The 23460-nt window shown below is 40.4% G+C and overlaps 1 protein-coding gene across 3 annotated transcripts in view; it reads left to right on the top strand.

The window, feature by feature from the left end:
- Nucleotides 1-10402: 10402 nt before the first annotated feature.
- The window catches only part of LOC129865437 (UPF0687 protein C20orf27 homolog), a 29191-nt gene continuing 16133 nt past the window's right edge, over nucleotides 10403-23460 (top strand). Inside the window, exons 1-2 of one of the 3 annotated variants that reach the window (XM_055938245.1) lie at nucleotides 10851-11056; nucleotides 20369-20460. The gene's annotated coding sequence lies outside the window, so the exon portion shown is untranslated. Of the gene's footprint in view, nucleotides 10501-10850; nucleotides 11057-20368; nucleotides 20461-23460 lie in introns of those variants that run through there. The other 2 variants (XM_055938246.1, XM_055938244.1) reach the window with 2 other exon arrangements.

The raw sequence follows: 23460 nt of genomic DNA, 5'->3' as shown, positions 1-23460 counted from the left end.
TTCTCTGTTACAATACTCGTTTTGTCAGAGTACTCGGCACACCCCTAGTTGCTAGTTAGTTAACGTTAACTAACGTTAGCTCAGTAGTAGTGTTGTCATGATATCAGCATTTTGACTTCAATACCGATACCAGGTTTAAAACAATGAAACAATGGATACACTCTACAAGAGAGCCAAGGAAATGGTTACAGTAGGTATGGGTCATCAAGTTATAGCAGCAATCTACCTCACCAAGCAAAGTGAGAAGAATAAGAGCACCACATTGAAGCTACCCAGTAACACCCGTATGGGTGGTGTTGTCATCATGTTTGACAGTCTCCTGGAGGGGAAGGAGTCTCTCCAAGAAATGGCCATATCACAGTCTGCCGATATGGCAGGAGAGGAGGATCCTCCTGGATGATCTATTTTGGGAGAAGGTGGTAAGCAGCCTGAAACTCCTGTAACCTATAGCAGTAGCCATTGCACGGATTGAGGGAGACAATGCCATCCTGTCTGATCTTCAGACTCTGCTTGCATATGTAAGAGAAGAAATCCGTACTGCCCTGCCCACTTCACCGTTGCTCCAATCAGAGGAAACTGCAGTTATGAAATACATCAAAAAAGCGTGAAGACTTGCCTAAAGCCCATAAACGCTGCAGCGTACATGTTGGACCAAAAGTATGCTGGGAAGAGCATCCTGTCTGGTGCAGAGATCAACAAGACCTATGGTGTCATCATTACCGTGTCTCGCCACCTCGAGCTGGATGAGGGCAAGGTTCTTGGCAGTCTGGCGAAGTACACTTCCAAGCAAGGGCTTTGGGATGGAGATGCAATATGGCAGTCGTCCCAACATATCTCATCAGCCACCTGGTGGAAGGGACTTTGTGGATCTGAGGCTCTTTCCCCTGTTGCCTCCATCTTCCTCCAAATCCCACCAACATCAGCCGCCTCAAAGCGCAACTGGTCCTTGTTTGGGAACTCACACACCAAAGTACGCAACAGACGGACCAATACAAGGGTTGAAAAATTGGTGGCCATCCAGGCAAATTTTTGTATTTTTGAGCCTGACAACGAGCCATCCTCAACAAGGTTGGAAAGTGACAGTGAAGATGAGGCCTCAGAGTCTGATGTTCAAGAGGTGGACATTGAGGAGGGCCAGGGAGAAGACATGGAAGCCTGAGAGGAAGACAACCAAAGCATTAGTTTCTAGACTATCATTTTACAGATGTATGTTGAAAACGTTTTTGGGAGATGCGATGGATCATTGGGGATCATTCAATATTCTCTTTCTTTTGTTGTTCAGTGAAATCATCCCATGTGAAGAGTCAACTCATTTAATTAAAGTTCAATTCGTAACTACATTTTTATTTATTTTTTTATATTGGAACGATTTAATCATTTGCAATTATGTCTACTTATGATAAGGTAAAAGGTTTATGTTTCTGTCTCCATATGATATGGTAAATATATCCGATGCAAAAAAAAATCTACATTTAAATGGTATTAATATTAATTTGCATATATTTCTGTTAATTCCCATATTTTACTGTTAATTCCCACCTCTGAGTATTCACCAAAATGTGCAACCCTACAAATAACATTTTATTATATTTGTGAAAGATGTTTTGATAACATTTGATCACAAATTATGTAAATTTGATGTTCCGTCAACTTTAATGGGTAGTGCAAGTGTATTGCCTACCATAAAAACAATATAATGTACTCTAATTTACAGTACTGAAGCATACTACATTCAAAGGTCAATTTTTAAACATGTATCTTACATTTTTTGCTATTGGACTAACTGGTTGTTAAAATAACTAAATTGAGAAAACATAATGATGTAGTGTTTTGGTGATTAAATCGAAGTACACATTATATTTCATAGTAAACTTATATTTTGGATCAATGGTTGTGTGGTGAAAGATGTATGCACAATAATAGGTTTTGAAGGTAAGACTGGCTGTGTTACAAGTATTACCCGTTTGGAGTTGAAAAGTCACACATACTTTTGAAAATAGTACCAAAGGAATAAAAATAAAAAACTGCAATTCTGATCTTTTCTGTGCAGTTTTATTAAATAGAGAATACATCTACTGGGTTCGATACTGCGACCAAAACAGTCACATATGCGACCGTTTGACTTGGCAGTGCGACACACATTTTTTTTACTGGTTGCAATTAGAGGTTGACCGATTATGATTTTTTCAACGCCGATACCGATACCGATTACTGGCGGACCAAAAAAGCCGATACCGATTAATCGGATGATTTTTTAAAATGTATTTGTAATAATGACAATTACAACAATACTGAATGAACACTTATTTTAACTTAATATAATACATCAATAAAATCAATTTAGCTTCAAATAAATAAACATTTTGGTTTAAATAATTCAAAAACAAAGTGTTGGAGAAGAAAGTAAAAGTGTAAAAAAGCTAACGTTTAAGTTCCTTGCTCAGAACATGAGAACATATGAAAGCTGGTGGTTCCTTTCAACATGAGTCTTCAATATTCCCAGGTAAGAAGTTTTAGGTTGTAGTTATTATAGGAATTATAGGACAATTTCTCTATACCATTTGTATTTCATATACCTTTGACTATTGGATGTTTGTATAGGCACTTTAGTATTGCCAGTGTAACAGTATAGCTTCCGTCCCCCTCCTCACCCCTACCTGGGCTCGAACCTCCACAAAAGCCACGGCCCTTGCAGAGCAAGGGGAACAACTACTCCAAGTCTCAGAGCAAGTGACTTCACCGATTGAAACGCTACTAGCGCGCAACCCGCTAACTAGCTAGCCATTTCACATCGGTTACGCCATTTCACATCGGTTTCAAACGTCACTCGCTCTGAGACATGGAGTGGTTGTTCCCCTTGCTCTGCAAGGGCCATGGCTTTTGTGAACATGTTTCATTTTATTTGAGGCTAAATTGATTTTATTGATGTATTATATTAAGTTAACATAAGTGTTCATTCAGTATTGTTGTAATTGTCATGATTACAAATAAATAAAAAAAATTGGCCGATTAATCGGTCTAGTTTTTTTGGGGTTCTCCAATAATTGATATCGGTATAGGCATTGAAAAATCATAATCGGTCGACCTCTAATCCTGACTGGTTGCATCACTGCCTGGTATGGCAACTACTCGGCCTCTGACCGCAAGGCACTACAGAGGTTAGTGCGTACGGTTCAGTACATCACTGGGGTCAAGCTTCCTGCCATCCAGGGCCTCTATATCAGGCGGTGTCAGAGGAAGGCCCTAAAAATGGTCAAAGACTCCAGCCACCCTAGTCATAGACTGTTCTCTCTGCTACTGCACGGCAAGCAGTACCGGAGCGCCAAGTCAAGGTCCAAAAGGCTTCTTAACAGCTTCTACCCCCAAGCCATAAGACTCCTGAACAGCTAATCAAAGGGATACCCAGACCCCTGTTTTATGCTGCTGCTACTCTCTGTTTATAATCTATGCATAGTCACTTTAACTCTACCTACATGTACATATTACCTCAACTAACCAGTGGCCCCGCACATTGACTCTGTACTGGGCTTTACTGAGCCGGACAAACTCCTCTCTTCGAGAGCCCAAGCTCTTTACCAATGTTTGCGCAGATCAAATATGCAGACATGTGCGCAGTCTTGCACGAATTGGAACATTTTCAGGCTGGCGCTCGCATTGCCTTCCTTTTTGTTTTCCTTACAAATAACAACTTTGGACATGTGTACGTTCCTATCAAAGTAAGTTCCTTATTTTCTCCATATCGTGTTGTTTCTACTGTAGGCGCATACAGTATGTATGTATGTATGTACGGAGCACAATGTATTTACAGTTTTATTCACGGTTTTAAGTATTGGTGACAAATAATGCATTCCGATTATTGCATCGATTGTAATGGACACCTATGATGTGTGTAAACTACTTTTTTGAAGGTTGTACTGATTATAATGAGCTAATGCTAAGCTATTTGCCAGCTATGTGTGGCGCCATGTTTGCTGACATTATACAATGCATTCTGGGTGTCATGTTAAATGTCTGTCAGACCAAAGATGTTATAACGAGGAATGGTTCACTCATCTTTTGGGTAAACTTCCAGAAGTGAATGAAGGGAAGTGAATGATCGTAAACGACACACCCCCTTCAACATGCATACTATAAACAGACCAAACTCATATAGTCTCCTCTTATTATCTTTGGTTGAGGGAAAAAACAAACATGGCGGCACGCACAAACTACCCATCAACATATTACTTTCGATTTCTAGAAAATGTTTTACTCAATTATTTCGATCAATGGTGAGCTCACCGTGATGTGATTAATTATAAATAGTAATTGCTATTAGCTAATTCATATTGTATATTTCTGTCAGCCGAGAGTTATAAAAATATGACCGTTTGTGTTACATCAATCTTTCCTCAGTTAGCACTAGGACAAATGTAGCCTACGTTTTCCGGTTTGGATGATTGTGTTATGCTGTAGATACTTCTGTGAATGTCTGAACATTGCATCCAAAAATAAACTGGTCACACTCTGGACATAACTTTTTAAGGACTGTGTTTGTGCAAAATGTTTCTGTGAAAAAACAGTGTCCAGCTCAAATGCTGATTGTTGCGTCAATCGAAACTGGACGTTCTAAATAAGCATTAAAATCACACTGGTTGGAGCGTGCGCTCCAGGGACCACAGTAGAATGATCACACTGGTTTTTTGGTACCTGTGAAAAAGGTTAAAGTGGTAATGCATACTTTTTTTGCATACATTATAGGGGGAGTTTTTTCTATGGGCTATTACAACAATTAAATATTACATGTAAAAATTAAGTGAATTTGAGAGGGAAAACCTGAAAACGGGGAAATCACTGCTTCTCCCCCCTTAAGAATCTTTTTTTTTGCAGTGGCATCGTTTTTGGTATCAAGTATGTTTTTTTCTAATTCTGCCCTCTAGAGGATTTAGCAGAAAATAACACATTTGAAATCTGCAATAAATACCCTTTGCACTTTATTTTAAGTCTCTTTTCTTTGCTATCCAAATCAATGTAAGAACACAAGGGCATGCTAATTTAAAAGATGGCTTGTCATTATTAGCCTGGTTCTGAATGGAATACAGGCACATTATGGGACACAGGCCAGGTCATTATACATTTCTGCATCATTTTTTGTTGTTGCAACCAAATCATGTGCTGGTGCCACCAACTGAAAAAGTTGGTTAGCACCAGTGCCACCAGCGGAAAAAGTTAGTGTAGAAGCCTGCATCTAAATGTTACATCAAATATATCCCTAAAATAAAGTAAAGATAAATGGCTGGTGCATTTATTTATTTTGTTGTTTTATTTTATTGGTCATGTATGCCAACCTCACGTGTTGCAGTGTGAGTAGACTGGACTTATCTGAGTGCTGACCTCTATGCATGATAGGCTGATGAGGTATGTTATGACTGGAGGTTTGTATCTGCTTTTTTTCACATGTGCTTTGATAGTTATTGTGTAATGAACAAGGCCTATTTCTCTTTTATCAGGATACACGGATGGAAGACATGTCAGAAACTCAACTCAATCAAGGCCAGCTGTCACCCAGCAAATACACTGCATTGCAAAAAAAGGCACATGACACATGCAATGTTCATTTCTTCCCATGAGAACAGATAGACAGAGTGCTTAACTGATTAATCCTATTTTCAGACTGGAATAAAGCTGGGGTCCTACCTGGTGTCAAACATTAAGCCCTCATGGATGGTAGGGCTTTCTGCTTCAAGTGAGCTATTCATAATTAAAGCTACAATAAAATAGCAGGGTAGAGGTGGTATTGTTATTGATGTTGCTGTATTTGTGATATAACCAACGACAGTTTATTTTCCTGTAGATTAAGGAAGAACAGCTCTGAGATCCCTAATCAAGAGATGACTATCTGGCTGTAAAGATGTGAAGATAGGCCTTATTTGGAGCTCTGTACCGACTTTACCCAAAGTTATTTTATAGCATATGAAATTGATATTTTGGTCAATAAATCATCTTGATTACTTTGATTTGTACAATTTGTGCTATGGCTGTGCATAAGAGTTATAACGTGAGTGATTAGTATTTATAACTAATAAAACATGAAAACAACAAATTCTAAAATGTCTAGAAACGTCTTAAGACGGATGTCTCAAGACATTGGTATTTCTATGGACTGTCTTAAAGACGTCTTCATTTTCTAAGACAAGTTGTAAGACAGGTATGCCTCAAGATGTCTTCATTTATATGTCTTAAGACGTCACAGGGTATATCAGGGGAATCTCCAAATCAACCTGGTCCCAGAGCATTTCGTATTATTCTGTACGTAAATCCGAGACACACCATTTATTATGATATATTATGCTTCGTATGGTATGTATTCATTTGTCGGTGTCTATCACTCATTTCGTATGATAGGTTACAAATGACAATTCATTTTATATTTTGAATTTGAAAAACATACAATATGTTCCGAATTAGCAAAACGTATGATATTTTATGAATTCTAGCTAGGTGGCCAACGTTAGCTAGCTGGCTAATGTTAAACTAGGCTATGGGTTAGGTTTAAGTTTAGGGGAAGGGTTAGCTAACATGCTAAGCAGTTGCAAAATAGCAAAAAAAATGTAAGTAGTTGAAAAGTTGCTACTTAGCTGAAGTTGTTCTTGACGAGATTCGAACTCGCAACCTTTGGGATGCTAGACATTCGTGTTATACACCCGACCAGTCAAACTACTTTCATTTTTGCCTTAAGTAACCATCAGTCTTAAGTACCCATACTAAATGTTACATATCATACTACTGTTCGGGATTTACATTTAATATGTTACGTCTAGTCTGAGACCAGGCTTTCCCAAAGTGAAAGTTGTGAACTGAACTGAAAGCAATAAAGGGCTCACTCAGCCATATAAATGGGTAGAGGCAGAGTACCACCATTCAACTTCGAAGAAGACTAAGTAGAAGAATAAGCTATATCAGACAGATTCTTACATTTACAAAATGGGCGGAATCTACAGTTATTTCTACCCAGAGGTAAGTAACCGACATTTGACTATTCTTACTATGTTTTTTCTTCACTAAGATCCTTTCTGTTGGCAACTAGTCTGTAATCTGAAATCTATTTTGCAATATTCTGAGAGAACATCCACAATTTCATAATTTCAAGGTGCCGCAAGCATGAACCTATGCATTCTCCAAACCATAAAATACAAGACTTACATTTCAATGCATTATTTGTCGCATGAGATACATGATCAGGAAATATAAGGGGAGGGGGAAATCCTGTATGATTACTTCTCACTAATTAGAGTGAACTAACTTAAGTCTGTTTTGCCCCAGTCTTCAGGGGAAATCACAGTTGTCGCTCAGACAGAGACCTATCAGGACACAGACAGGTGAGCCTAGAACCTAGAGTCTCTCTCTCCTTGGTCAAGTCAATCAAATTAATTTACAAACCCTTTTTACATTAGCAGATATCACAAAGTGCTTCACAGTAACCTGGCCTAAACCCCAAAGTGTAAACACCCCTGTCTATCTTTCACTTTCACTATAATTAAACTTCCCCTATCCCCACCCAGGTCACCAGAGCAACAAAGAGATAAGACAAACACAGGGGATTCCCAGCCTTCAAGGAAGAGCCATGTTGGCCCTCAATAAGAGAGCTCAGACAGGGAGGGGAGACAGTCTAAAATTTGTTTACCTCTGTGTGTGTGGGGGGGGGGGGGGGGTTCTTCTATCCTTGTGCGGACCTAAAATTCCCCAAAGTCCCTACATGTATAGTAAAACAAGGAAAAGTCTCCCTCATGGGGACATTTCCCACGTCCCAATTGGACAAGGGCTATTATAAGTGTAGGGGTTATGTTAAGGGTTAGAATTAGGGTTATGGGTTAATGTTAGGGGTTAAGCTTAGGGTAAGTGTTCGGTTTAGAGTTAGGGAAAATAGGATTCTGAATGGAAATTAATTTGACATAACATGTGTGTGTGTGTGTAAATACCCTGGTTTAAGCCTTATTATCTCTTTTACTATTGCTTTGAAAAGTGAACATCGGTTTCTGTCCACCCAGGTCACCAGAGCAACGAGGTGATAAGACTAACACAGGGAATTTCCTGGGGGGATCACCAAGTGCCTTAGGTGTAAGTAGGCTCAACTCTGTATTTGACTGAAACAAAGACCAACTCAAGGAAATGATGTTTACGAGTGTGGGGTTTCCCCCCCTAATCAAAGCAGCTGATTGGGTTAACATTTAGGGGAAATAGTTAAGGGTTTATTGTTTATATATTATCACCACAATATGAAGCTTTTTAAAAAGATACATTCTGACTTGTATATAACCCCCGTTTTTCTCTGATGATTAAATATCTGTGTGCTCTTTTTCATTAAGGCCAATGACGACATTGAGGATGTGGACAAGTTCAATGTCCTTGTGAGGTGTGCGGGAAAGACCTTGGACATAGACGTGTTCCCTCTGGAGAGAGTAGCAGTTCTGCTGGAAAATGCATGTCAACAGGGAGGAAAGAAAAGCAGCACAATGAAGCTTGTTTACAACGGTAGGCTAACTATCCACATGACGCATCCTTATGAGTTAAAGCAGTACGCCAGTTGTTTGTTTCATATGGATTGTTGTTTTGTTGTTGACCGATGTAGAACAAGGTAATGAGAATCTTACATAGGCTAGGTAATTCGCAGATAAACACTTAGCTGTAAAAGTATTGTATACTACGATATGAATGGAAATTGTCTTTCTTTAATAATAAAGAGGTTGGTTTGATGACTTCTGTTTGCAGGGGAAATACTGGATGAGAGCAAAACAGTGAAACACTATAAACTACGAAGAGGAAACTCAGTCAACCTCATTCATGCCTGTTAAAAGTATGTAGCCTAAGTCAATGTGTTACTTATTCTTACTGTATGTGTCATCATAGATGCAGAAAGCAGAATATAACATCAATTGGTATCTTTGTGTCAAACTAAGTAAGGCTATAAGATGCACTACACATAAATTGTATTACATAGTATCATCACCTACAATTTTATAAGCTAATTTTGAGTGCTGGTGCCCTAGCATTACATTGTAAAAACCTTTTGAGGCCTTATACCCTAGCATTACATTTTACCATTAGGCCTACCTGCAATTTTGTCCTGTCTATTTGCTTTTAACAATAAAACTGATATTTATCCAGACTTGTGATAATTGTAGGCTACTTATTCTACAAGATCACAATGAATATTCAATTCTTATAATGTTAAGAAGCTAAAACTAATGCAAGAAATCATCAGGATACAACAGCAAACTAGATTATAATCAAATATTGAGCTAACGTTAATATGCCTACATGGTTCCCTGACAAAAAGGTGTAGTCCTAGACCAGACTTCAAATGACTGCTAACACATGTGCAGCGAAACTGTCACGCCCTGACCATAGTTTGCTTTGTATGTTTCTATGTTTTGTTTGGTCAGGGTGTGATCTGAGTGGGCATTCTATATTGTATGTCTAGTTTGTCTGTTTCTGTGTTTGGCCTGATATGGTTCTCAATCAGAGGCAGGTGTTAGTCATCTCTGATTGGGAACCATATTTAGGTAGCCTGTTTTGTCATTGTGGGTGATTGTCTATGTTAGTTGCTTGTGTCAGCACATTTCTTATATAGCTTCTTGTTCGTTTTTGTTTTGTTTAGTTTGTTCAGTTGTCTCTGTTTATTAAATTCATGATGAACACATACCACGCTGCATTTTGGTCCTCCGATCCTTCCAACTACTTCTCCTCGGATGACGAGCGTGACAGAATCACCCACCACAACCGGACCAAGCAGCGTGGTATCGGGCAGCAGCGAGTTCTGGACTCCTGGACATGGGAGGAGATTTTGGATGGTAAAGGACCCTGGGCACAGGCTGGGAAATATCGCCGCCCCAAGGCAGAGCTGGAGGCAGCGAAAGCTGAGCGGCGGCGATTGGAGGAGGCAGCACGGCAGTGCGACAGGTGTAAGAGGTGGCCCCAAAAATTATTGGGGGGGGGGGACACGGGGAGTGTGGCAGAGTCAGGTTGGAGCGCTGAGCTCACTCCTCGTGCTTATTATAAGCAGCGCGTGACTGGTCAGGCACCGTGTTATGTGGTTAAGCGCACGGGTGTCGCCAGTACGTGCCCATAGCCCGGTGCGCTATAGGGCAGCCCCCCGAAAGTGTCATGCGAGTGTGGGCATCCAGCCAGGGCGTATTGTGCCTGCTCAGCGTGTCTAGTCTCCAGTAGCCGTTTCGGTCCAGGGTATCCTGCGCAGGCACTGCGTGCTGTGTCTCCGGGGCGCTGGGAGGGTGCAGTGCGTCCTATGCTGGGAGGGTGCAGTGCGTCCTATGCTTGCACTCCGCTAGTACGAGGCGAATGTGGGAGTGGACCCCAAGGGAGAGGTGCTCGTAGTAGGCACTAGATCTCCAGTGCTCACCCACAGCCCGGTTCAACCTGTGCCTGCACGGTTGTCCTTTTTCGACAAGAATGAAGCCTATATTACTTGTAATTAAATGCACTTTCACGCAGGGTGATTGACAGGTAAGTGCAGCTACAGGCTGTGTTTACATATTCGCGAACCACCCATCACTATATAAAACCCTGACGAGATTAGAGACGAGTTGGTTTTGATCCATTTCTACTGTCCTCCAAATTGCTGAATCTCATCCTCACGTCAGTTACAAGAAGCGGCCACAAAGGCGCGACATAATACAATTAATGTAGGTGGCTGGAAAGACTTTATCGACCGATGCACCTTTGATAGTTCTTAATGTAGACTTTATTTGTGTGAATTTAACGTCTGATCGTATACATACATAAACAACATAGGCAAACGCTGTAATTTACTGTAGAGCATAGCTACTACTATCTCCTAAATTGGATAGCAAACCACGTGACAGATGCGGAAGTTGGCGCCGGTCGAAATCCAGCGAAAGGGGAGTTGAATCGTGGCTCAGTGGAGTGGATGCATCATTTGTTCATCCTTCTTCGTTGTTTGAGGTTCCATATTATTTTGTCTCTCGGTGACTTGGACACAACCGATAAGGACACTAACTGCACTGTGTGCGAATTTAACCTCAATTGCAGAATTTACAAGGTGAGTTCTTGGAGACCAAAATACGGTGATAATTATTTCCAAACTGAGTTTGCTACCATAGAGATCCTATATTAAATTAGTAATTTTATGGTTGCCACTTGCCAAAGCGCTCAGCACTGTCGTAAACTTCAAGTCCGAAGAGACCGCACGTGTCAAGACAGCAGGCGAAAACTCGTTTCAGGACGTAGCCGCATATTATAGAAATATCAGACTATAATCTAATTTTTGTACATAAATATAATATTTTTTACTTTTGTAGTTGACTAAATGTACATTAACTTACGGAAATCTACCAAAAGGTTCAGTTAACTAGTAGACTAAACTTATTTCAAGTGAGAGAGCCTTTTTAGAACCCACAATAGTCAATGGTAGCGTAGGTGATTTGTTAAACGCTTCGAACACACCGACAGTGAATTTGGCTTTTAGTACACCAGAATTACATTAATTTCCAATGAAACGCTGCGTTTGCCTTGCATCGTTGCGTTGCAGAGGCAGCTGCAGTGCGTTCGATGTGGTGCACACGTTGGATTTATCGAACGTATGCGTCAAACTGTGTGCGTAAACGGCTTGACAGAAATTATAATAGAAAGTTAATATTGAACGTTTGTTGCATACATATCCAGATGATGCGCCATACTATTTTGCGCAATGAGGCTGTCGGTGTGTTCGAAGTGTATCTGCTCTAGGCCAGGGTTTCCCAAACTCGGTCCTGGGCCCTACATCTATCTCATTATTAAATTGGTTTGAATGGAATACTGTATTAGTTAGCTATAAGCAGTAGCGGTCTGTGGGGGTAAAAATCATAATCCAAGCCCCCCCCCCCCAAAAAACAGCATATTACAACTTAAGTGTTGTAATAATTGTTTTTGCTATAATCTGGGATCAGTGGTGGGAAAAGTACCTAATTGTCATACTTGAGTAAAAGTATAGATACCAAATAGAAAGTTGTAAAAGTGAAAGGCCGTCATTGTAAATAAAAATGTTGTTCTTAACTGACTTGCCTAGTTAATTAAAAAAAAATAAAGTAAATGGAATTGCTAATTAATTCAAGTGTCAAAAGTATAAATCATTTCAAGTTCCTTATATTAAGCAAACCAGATGGAACAATTTTCTTGCTGGATAGCCAGGGGCACACTCCAACACTCAGACATCATTTACAAACGATGCATTTGTGTTCAGTGAGTCTGCCAGATCAGATGCAGTAGGGATGAGCTCTGTCAGTGACCATCGGGTTCTTGGTCACCTTCCTGACCAATGCCCTTCTCCCCCGATTGCTCAGTTTGGCCGGACGGCCAGGTCTAGGAAGAGTCTTGGTGGTTCACCTCTTCCCTTTAAGAATGATGGAGGCCACTGTGTTCTTGAGCACCTTCAATGATGCAGAATTGTTTTGGTACCATTCCCCAGATCTGTGCTTCAACACAATCCTGTCTCTACAGACAATTCCTTTAACCTCATGGCTTAGTTTTTACTCTGACATGCACTGTGGGACCTTATATAGACAGGTGTGTGCCTTTCCAAATCATGTCCAATCGATTTAATTTACCACAGGTGGACTCCAATCAAGTTCTACATCTCAAGGATGTTCAATGGAAACAGGATGCACCTGAGCTCAATTTCGAGTCATAGCAAAGGGTCTGAATAATTATTTAAATAAGATATGTTTTTTTATTTTGAATACATTTGCAAAAATGTCTAAAACCCTGTTCTCTTTGTCATTATGGGGTAGGTTGATGAGCGGAAAAAAACAATTTAATACATTTTCGAATAAGGCTGTAACGTAACAAAATGTGGAGAAAGTCAAGGGGTTGAATACTTTCCGAATGCACTGTAAATAGTAAAGTACAGATACCCCCCCAAAACGACTTAAGTAGTACTTTAAAGCATTTTTACTTAAGTACTTTACACCATTGACTGTTAGGCCTATATATTGCGGTTGCAAGGCCTGTGAACTAAGACCGAGCCAATAAGAAGACGGTGGTTGAATGAGTTAAACCACACCTGTGTTTCATCACAAAACTGGAGAGCAAAGAAAACAGGAGCTGCCTTCACTATTCCAGCACCATTTCAACTTCAACATTTTCAACATAATCAAATGACCTATGCTTAGTCTAATACAGTGACAACTAAAAGATACCAAAACATTTTTTGTCCAATCAACATAAGCTAAATATGGTGTGCGTGCGAGTAAAAAAAACATTTTGACTCACCCTACTTGTAGAGAAATGCCATCCTCCTCTCTTTCATGTTGTTGAAATGGTTTATGACTCTGTCATACAGTACACGCATTTATTTTCTTGTTGTCCTAGGCTACTTGGCTAAGATGCTTGCTCGCTAGCCTAACTTCCTTTCAAGGGCAACATTAGCCAGTTAACATTAGCCTTCCACATCTAGCTACATATTGAACTTCCACCCTCTCAGGCCAGGGGCACAATATATTAATTTATGGTTGGATCAGAATCGCCTTTATAATTGTTGGCCAGTACAGAGAATTAAAGGGGAATTTCACCCTGTGGGAATCTGAGCTTGTTTTCATCATATCTGAAGCATTTCTAGGACTGTGAGATGTGTTTCACACATAATTACCTAGGCAGAAGGGAGGTCAACGCTTTGCGCGCTGAATGATACACCCTATGATGGCTTCCGGTGTATTGATTAAATTAATGTTGTCCTGCTTTGTGGCATTTCGCAAAGGCTCTATGTTATACTGATCACACTATAGGTTGGGTGTAGATATGGTTTTCATTGTTCGATAGAGCCATTAGACGCCTTTTGTTGTCCCTATCGATGGATTCATTGCTAAGTATTTAAGCATACACATGTTTTCCTGTCTTTGAAAGACTACAACTTGTGTTGGGCGGTGCTTCATGCCCTGGCACCTGTCCCTCCCCCAAGCCGTGCTTTTTTTGAACATGAGGCAGACACTAACAACAATCCTTTGGGCAAAACGGAAAGAACTGACCAAACACAATGGCTTCAAGTGATTCATCTCATCAACACGAATTTGATGGAGTATCTGTTAGCTTCATGATTCAACCACACATGTTTCAACCGGAATATAGCGAAGATGATTAGAAACAAAGATTTTGATTTATCTAACGTTAGAAGCTCAGCTAACGTTACTACTGATACCAACACCAAGAGGGCAGATGACAAATGCATTGCCTAGCTGAGTTATTTTTCCTGCAAGCCACAAAGCTAACTTTAGTTTATCTACTCAAACCGATATTGTGTATTGCTGGCAAATATAATACTGTGATACAGTGGGGGGAAATCTATGTATTTTTCTGTTTGCTAATTTAGCTAGCTAGGTACACAACTACCAGTAGCCACATCTATGACTAAAAATAGAGGTTTTACAAAAGATTGCCGATTGTATCTTGATTGTGAAACCTCTTCTTTTTAGTCATAGATATGGCTAGCTACTAAACTGCAACTTACAATGTTACAACCAGCCACCTAAAGCTAGGTTTACCAGCAAAAGTTAGCCACGCCTCTCATTTTGTAACTTGTTAGCAAACATGTAACATCAGCAACTGTAAATAATTTTACCAGCTAGCTATGTAATGTCATTGATGAAGGTTGACATTGGTTGTAATTATGACCTTGGATGCATTTCAATCTCACAAAATTATAGGCATGACGCAAGATAGGATTCCAAACAGAGTAACAAGTTTTGCATATCCAGCAAGCTAAATTCACTAGCAAACAGTGAGGAGAAACAATAATACAATTAACATTTGTAAATCTCTAAAACGGAAGCTGGTTGTACTATAAAAATATTTCCCTGAGCATGCCTGATAGACATGGCTGTAGGTATCCACTGTCTGCTTACATACTTATACTTATATTCGTATCGCCTGGTTACTGTGCAAAGGTTGAGAGTTATGTCATATTTCTTTCTATTAGGCTAGATATCTCTGCCTGTGCACGCATGTTCAACTATCCTAATGTTGATGTTATGCTGGCACGGTTCAACTGTTATTCAAACTGTACAATAGAGTATCCAGACAATACCGTGTGGTGCCTGGACTTCTTGGAGAGGATTCTAGATACAGAAATAGAATTCCTTTCCCTGCGTGTCATTGTAGCAGAACTGTATCCTGTGAACTGTGTCCCCCTCGAGGGATTAGACATTATGTTGGATTTCAAGCAGATAACTCGAGAGGAGTTGACAGTTTGTTCATAATAAACACAGCTTTACAAGTATTCCCTGAACTTACTGTAGTTTTCTTTGGCATGGCAATTTCATCATGACCACCTCTCCCATAATCTGATCACCAGTTCTCTTAGCTACGGATTGTTACACCAGATAATGTGATTTAGCCAAAGATTTTTGTTATCCATTACTGGTAGTTAAAGGATAGGTACTGTTTGGTGTAGCCAGTGGTGAAAAAATACTTTAAAGTACTACTGTGTTTGGGGGGTATCTGTACTTTACTTTACTATTTATATTTTTGGCAACTTTTACTTCACTACATTCCTAAAGAAAATAATCTACTTTTTACGCCATACATTTTCCCCGACAACCAAAAGTACGTGTTACATTTTGACAGGAAAATGGTCCAATTCACACACTTATCAAGAGAACATACCTGGTCCTCCCTACTGACTCTGATCAGGCGGACTCACTGAGCACAAATGCTTCATTTGTAAATTATGTCTGAGTGTTGGAGTGTGCCCCTGGCTATCCGTCAAGAAAATTGTTCCGTCTGGTTTGCTTAATATAAGGAACTTGAAACGATTTATACTTTTGACACTTAAGGACATTTTAGCAATTCCATTTACTTTTCATACTTAAGTATATTTACAACCAAATACCTTTTTTTAGACTTTTACTCAAGTTGTATTTTACTGGGTGACTTTCACTTTTACATTGTCTATTAAGCTGTCTTTAGTATGACAATTTGAATACTTTTTCCACCACTGTGTAGTACAGAGAATGTTCGACCAACATTAGTGATGCCGTCTTCGTCCTCGATTCGGGGGGGAAAAGGAGTCTCATAAAATGTCCGTATCCAGTCGCAGGGGGGTCAGTTTGAATTTATGAAATACTCCGTTTATTATAATAAATGTTGGTCCATAAAGAAATTAACAATATGTGCTCCGCCATTGTCTATTTCAAGTCTTCTCACTCGTTGATCGAGACAGGTCTCTGTCATCATTACATGCAGCACTTTGGGGTGGACACCCACCTGTCTCTATCAATTAGAGAAGACTTGAAATAAAGATGTCGGCACAAATATTTGAGTAAATCATTATCTGTTGTAACTACAGTTTTCTGCACTTGTCTCGCTACACCTGAGACGCACTGAACTGTACTACACTGTTCATACAAAAAAAATAATAGTATGTTACTTTTACCATTACTTTTACAATTTAATGTTGTTGAATACCCAGTTCTCTTGAGTTAGCATTAAATAGTGTATACTCTCTTGTATTTTAGATTTTGACAAATAAACAAACATTCTTTGGATATCTGAATGTCTAGCATCTGTTTGATGCTACAGAGCCCTGTACAGCTTATATAAATATCTTCTGTGAATCCATAAGGGCAGACAAATTTTAAAGATTGATAGAAAATATCCATATTTATTTGATGGTGGTTCTACATCAGGGCTCTCCAACCCAGTTCCCGGTGCGCTACCATCCGGTAGGTTTTCACTCCAACCCTAATCTAGCACACCTGATTTCACGTAATTAGCTGGTTGATAAGTTAAACCAGGTTAGTTACAACTGGGGTTGGAGGAAAAAATAGCTATCCAGGAACAGGGTTGGATGCACCGGTATGGTCTTATGCTGAGAGTTTATACAAGGAGCCCAATTCTGATTATTTTTTTTCCACTAATTGGTCTTGATCAGATCTTTTTCAGAACTGATCAAAAGACCAATTAGTAAGAAAAACTTATCAGAATTGGGCTGCCTGTGTAAACACAGTCATAATCGTTTATCCGGCTTTGGTACACTGGCAATGGTGGGCTGGGGAAGCTGAGACTCTTTGTGCTTATGGCTATGGGCTTGTCCTGTCTGCGGTGAACGGCAGCTGGATAAGACTCTTCCGAAAGCGGTGTACGGATTCTTAACCATCAACTATTTGGTCCTCTTGCAAAAGATTTGCTGGTACTGCACGTCTTCTGCGAAGACATTGTTGTGGTCTTAGCATTTTACACTTTTTGTGGAAGGGATGTAGGTCAGCACGCCTTTGTTGGTCAAGGTATCACCCGAATGGGACCATCTAGCGTATTGTTTAGGGCAGGAGTTCTTAAACTTTTTCATCCTGGAACCCAAATGAGAAATTCTGTGTTTTCCTGGGACCCAAGCTTATGAAAACATCCAACTATACATAAATATCGGTACATTTAATTTAGTTTATGCCTAAAACAAATGCAATCTAGATAAAAACAAATCGCAATGAAATACCCAGTGGTGGAAAAAGTACCAAACTGTCATACTTGACAGTTTGTAAACTGTAGTAAGTAAAGATAGCTTAATAAACTCAGCAAAAAAAGAAACGTCCGTTTTTCAGGACCCTGTCTTTCAAAGATAATTTGTAAAAATCCAAGTAACTTCACATATCTTCATTGTAAAGGGTTTAAACACTGTTTCCCATGCTTGTTCAATGAACCATAAACAATTAATGAACGTGCACCTATGGAACGGTCATTAAGACACTAACAGCTTACAGACGATAGGAAATTAAGGTCACAGTTATGAAAACTTAGGACACTAAAGAGGCCTTTCTACTGACTCTAAAAAACAATAAAAGAAAGATGCCCAGGGTCCCTGCTCATCTGCGTGAACATGCGTTAGGCATGCTGCAAGGAGGCATGAGGACTGCAGATGTGGCCAGGGCAATAAATTGAAATGTCCGTACTGTGAGACGCCTAAGACAGCGCTACAGGGAGACAGGGTGGACAGCTGATCGTCCTCGCAGTGGCAGACCACGTGTAATAACACCTGCACAGGATCGGTACATCCGAACATCTCACCTGCGGGACAGGTACAGGATGGCAACAACAACTGCCCGAGTTACACCAGGAATGCACAATCCCTCCATCAGTGCTCAGACTGTCTGCAATAGGCTGAGAGAGGCTGGACTGAGGGCTTGTAGGCCTGTTGTAAGGCACGTCCTCACCAGACATCACCGGCAACAACGTTGCCTATGAGCACAAACCCACCGTCGCTGGACCAGACAGGACTGGCAATAAGTGCTCTTCACTGACGGGTCGCGGTTTTGTCTCACCAGGGGTGATGGTCGGATTTGCGTTTATCGTCGAAGGAATGAGCATTACACCGAGGCCTGTACTCTGGAGTGGGATCGATTTGGAGGTGGAGGGTCCGTCATGGTCTGGGACGGTGTGTCACAGCATCATCGGACTGAGCTTCTTGTCATTGCAGGCAATCTCAACGCTGTGCGTCACAGGGAAGACATCCTCCTCCCTCATGTGGTACCCTTCCTGCAGGCTCATCCTGACATGACCCATACTGCTCATTCTGTGCGTGATTTCCTGCAAGACAGGAATGTCAGTGTTCTGCCATGGCCAGCGAAGAGCCCGGATCTCAAGCCCATTGAGCACGTCTGGGACCTGTTGGATCGGGGGGTGAGGGCTAGGGCCCCCCCCCCCCCCCCCCCCCCCAGAAATGTCCGGAAACTTGCAGGTGCCTTGGTGGAAGAGTGGGGTAACATCTCACAGCAAGAACTGGCAAATCTGGTGCAGTCCATGAGGAGGAGATGCACTGCAGTACTTAATGCACCTGTTGGCCACACCAGATACTGACTTTTGATTTTGACCCCCCCCTTTGTTCAGGGACACATTATTCCATTTCTGTTAGTCACATATCTGTGGAACTTGTTCAATTTGTCTCAGTTGTTGAATCTTGTTATGTTGAGACAAGTATTTACACGTTAAGTTTTCTGAAAATAAACGCAGTTGACAGCGAGAGGACGTTTCTTTTTTTGCAGAGTTTAGAACATGACAAGTTAGTCATCCAGTAAAATTCTACTTGAGTAAAAGTCTAAAAGTGTTTGCTTTAAAATAATACTTTATCAAAAGTATAAGTCATTTCAAATTCCTTATATTAAGCAAACCAGGTGGCACCATTTTCTTGTTTTTTATTTATTTACGGAAAGCCACGGGAACACTCCAACCAGATCAGAGGCAGTAGGGATGACCAGGGATGTTCGGTTGATAAGTACGTGAATTTGACTATTTTCCTTTCCTGCTAAGCATTCAAAATGTAATGAGTACTTTTGGGTGTCAAGGAAAAAGTATGGAGTAAAAAGTACAATATTTTCTTAAGGAATGTAGTCAAAAATAGTAAAGTACAGAAACCCCAAAACACGACTTAAGTAGTACTTTCAAGTATTTTTACTTAAATACTTCACACCACTGGAAATAACCATATAAATAGCAATTCATGTTTATTTTTCCCAATTTAAAACAATTACATATCTGTCTAGGTTGGAAATGTTGCTGTTAAAATACAATAAATAATTTATTCTGAACTGGAATAAACTGATTGATCACATCACACATATGTAGACCGGACGCTAATAAGAAATCCCGCTATGCCATCCGACGAACCATCAAACAACTAAAGCCTCAATACAGGACTAAGATTGAATCCTACTACACTGGCGTCCGAATCTCGTCGGAGGTGGCAGGGCTGGCAAACTATTATGGACTACAAAGGGAAGCCCAGCCGCGAGCTGCCCAGTGACACGAGCCTATCAGCGAGCTAAATTACTTATATGCGTGCTTCGATGCAAGCAACACTGAAGCATGTATGAGAGCACCAGCTGTTCCGGACGACTGTGATCACGCTCTCTGTCGCCGATGTGAGTGAGACCCTTTAAACAACTCAACATTCACCAGTTTTGACTGGTTACTGTATGTAGTGCCAAAATGGATCATAACATCTACTGCTTTCTCAGTCTGGCAGGAGACCTCTTCCTGCTGTAGATGAGCAGCCCAGAACTGTGTGTTTTTGCCTCAAAAAGCATCTTGCTTCAATCAGTTTATTCCAGGTCAGGATAAAAATTATTACTTGTATTTTAACAACAACCGTTCCAACCTAGACTTGTTTTCAACAATCATTTCTACAGTAAGATGTACAGTAGGCCTGATCATTTTTTCATATTCATTTTGTATTGTTACTTATGGTTGAACTATTAATAGTTAACTAGCTTGCTTCGGCTAATGTTAGCTAGCTAGCTATTAGCTGTGTACAATGGGATTGTTTGAAAGAGTTGTCGATGTAAGTTTCTATGAGTGACGGTAATCCGTTATTTCTGCTTATCCTCACCTGTTATAGAATGACAACAATGCCTTGCTAGCTGATGATCGCGCTGCTGCAGTGTGTGGGTCGTGGAGTGATCTTCAAGAAAACGGCAGAAAAAATATCCGGTAAACGGCAAAGCACACGGGCATCTCCTGCCCACTTGCACAGCTGCCAAACTGAGCAGGGACACCGCTGCTAAACAGAGAGTGCAGTTGTACTTGGCCAAATCAATTCCAGTAATTAATGAAACAATTATACATGTAGTCTGAGACCATTAACAGGTCCGTGACCCACTTTGGGCCGCGACCCATACTTTAAGAAAGGCTGGTTTAGGGACAATGAGGGGACATTGGGAGCTGCTTTTGAAAATAAAGAGCAGTCAACAAAGTGCATGGGCTTGATGGCTGAAGAAGGTGTGAAAAGTCTTAAGAAGGCAGTTCTTACACCGTATGAATGGTTGTGTATGGGAGATTGAGAAAAACACAAATGTACTGTCTAAGCAGGCCTTCACAGGGGATTTTTGTAGACATGTCTTTGTATTGCGTTTTGAGAATCTGCAGAGAGAATAATGAGGTGATTGTTTCATGACTGTTGTAGTCTTGATTTTCTACCTTTCCGTGTCCCATCTGCCCCACAATCTTGATGTGCTCCATAACCGCAAGGTATGTCCGCTCCCTCATGCTTGTGTACTCTGCGGTCCTCACTCAGGCTACCTCTATCCACCTGTAACCCCATAACACAACAATACAAACACTACCCAATTCATGTTTATTCCGTGCTTACTGTAAATTGTGTCATCTTAACCGTCAGCTTGTAAATGTTTTGGCCAATATACCTCCACCTTGTGCAGCACTAGGGGTTGGAAGCACATGTTTGTGGAATCAGATTCTGTACCACCTACAACAAAATACACAATTAGTGGGTTGGTTAAATTGTGCGTTGTATCTCTTAGACTAAGCAACATGGACATCTCAATATTGTCAGCTTGCTGTTTAGCTAACTAGCATCACTAAATTAGCAGCAACATTGCTAGCCAGCTTGAGACTCTGAGAACCAACTAACTAACCAGAGACAATGTTATACACATTCATCATTGCTAGCAACACACAGAGAGTGATTTAGCTAAATCAACAATTCTAATTTTAGTAACGGAGTGTTTTCCAGACAAGGTGGAAGAGATGCTCTTTATTTGGTGACATAAGTTAGCTTACGTTAGCTAACGTCAGTCAAAGATAGAATAAACAAACAAATATGTTTACTCTGCTGACGGTAGCTACCAGTCTAGCAGTGACTACCATGGCGTAGGTGAAATTGTTTGACTGTGTGTATACCAAAAGATAGCTATATGATTTAGCTGATGGCTTTCAGAGTTCAGTACGGGATTGTAACGTTAACTAGCTAGCTAACTTGCCCAGCTAGGCTAGCTAAAGTTAAGTTACCTCTAGTTGAGAATCTTCCGTTTTGTTATGAAGGAAAAAGAAATTGTCACGCAGGTCTTTAGCTATTGTACACATGAAACTGTGTCATTCTGAACTGTATCTGCAACGTAATATTCTATTTTGTTGTGACTCGAGCGATACTGATCCGTCCGTTGTACAGGTAATTGCCAAAACAAAGGAAACACTTAAGTAAATGGGACACAAAGTATATTGAAAGCATGGGGTGCTTCCACACAGGGAGTTCCAGACACTCGTAGAATCTATGCCATGGCGCATCGAAGCTGCTCTGGCCCAACGCACTATTAAGAAGCTTTATGTTGGTGTTTCCTTTATTTTGGCAGTTACCTGTAGCAGCAGGCTACACAGAGAATGGAACAGCTGGATAAGGGAAATGGCTCAAGCAGCGCAAAAGGGAATATAACATTGTAGATAAAATTCGTAAGGACACAATTTCATGTGGTCAACATCTTAAGACCTGCATCACTATACTGAGAGCTTTGCCGTTTCTAAAAGGAGGTATTTGAGCCTTTGTTTATGTTTTTTCGGGGCCCCATACTATACAACGAGGATGAGGAAGGGATTTGCTGTTTTGGGTAAGTTTCTCATGTGAAATCACAAAAAAGGTGTCTGAGCCCTTCTATAACATTCCATTTACATAAATTTAGATTTGGTTGTAAAAAAAAATAATTCTCCTTTAATCACCTCCCTCATGGATGCTTCTTCCTTCTTTGCAGGATAAAAAGGAAGGAGTGTCAGTATGTTTTTAATCGTTTCTTTCCCAGGATCTTTGAACCAACTTGGTTCAAACCTCCAGCGGTTTTTGGTCCCTTGACTTCTGACAGAGTTACTATTTCTCACTGTTCACGTGGTTAAATTTGTGAGGGTGCAGAAGTAATTTTAGAACGTATCAGGCCTCTGTTGCCGTGATAAAAATAGCTTAGCCACAAGACATAGCATATAAAATGTTCGATGTAGATCACTCACACAATCCATTATTTAATGCTTCTTTATTTTTTAGAGGTGCATTGTATAAGCACATCTTGTTATGGTACTCTTCCAATAGTGGCTAATCCCAACGGACAATACAACAACCTCTTGCTGTAGCTACTGACTGATCTGAAACAACTGAATAGGCAAAAGCAATATGGTGAAACAAACTAGTCATTGGTCACCTCAACCTACTTAAGTTATTTTCAGGCCGTTGGTTATACCGTTAGTCAGAGCAACTTGTTAATTTTCATAGTATGTCAGCACCCTTCTATGACCCTCACTTGACGCAATTTCAATCACTAAGAGTGCTGCGTCCTTCGACAACCTTTTAAGATGCCTGCCTCCCTTGGTTTTTGTTCGGGTATTATTTAGTGCTTTCTTTTACAGAAACCTGTGAGAGAAGTTTCCCTGAAAATGTAATAATAAACAATCTTAATCTCCTCGGTTTACATGTAATCCTCTTTGAATGTTTGTTGTTTTTCTTTAATTCAAGTCACAGTCAGGAGCCTCTCCTCTCCCTTGGAGATGGAGCCTGGCACACACAGCTGGGTGCTGTTGTTTGACCTGCAGAATTAGTAACCTGGGGCTGGGATTTATTAAAGGCAAATATTAGCTTGTCTTTCAGGAGCATTTATTTCCTGATTTCATTACTGTTACGTCACTTTTTCCTTTCTTCCTTTAGCTCTTTCTTTCTTG

This window comes from Salvelinus fontinalis, chromosome 11, assembly GCF_029448725.1.
Source record: "Salvelinus fontinalis isolate EN_2023a chromosome 11, ASM2944872v1, whole genome shotgun sequence".
NCBI lineage: Eukaryota > Metazoa > Chordata > Actinopteri > Salmoniformes > Salmonidae > Salvelinus > Salvelinus fontinalis.
Note: the sequence above shows the minus strand (reverse complement) of the source record. Positions and strands in the feature narration are given on the sequence as shown.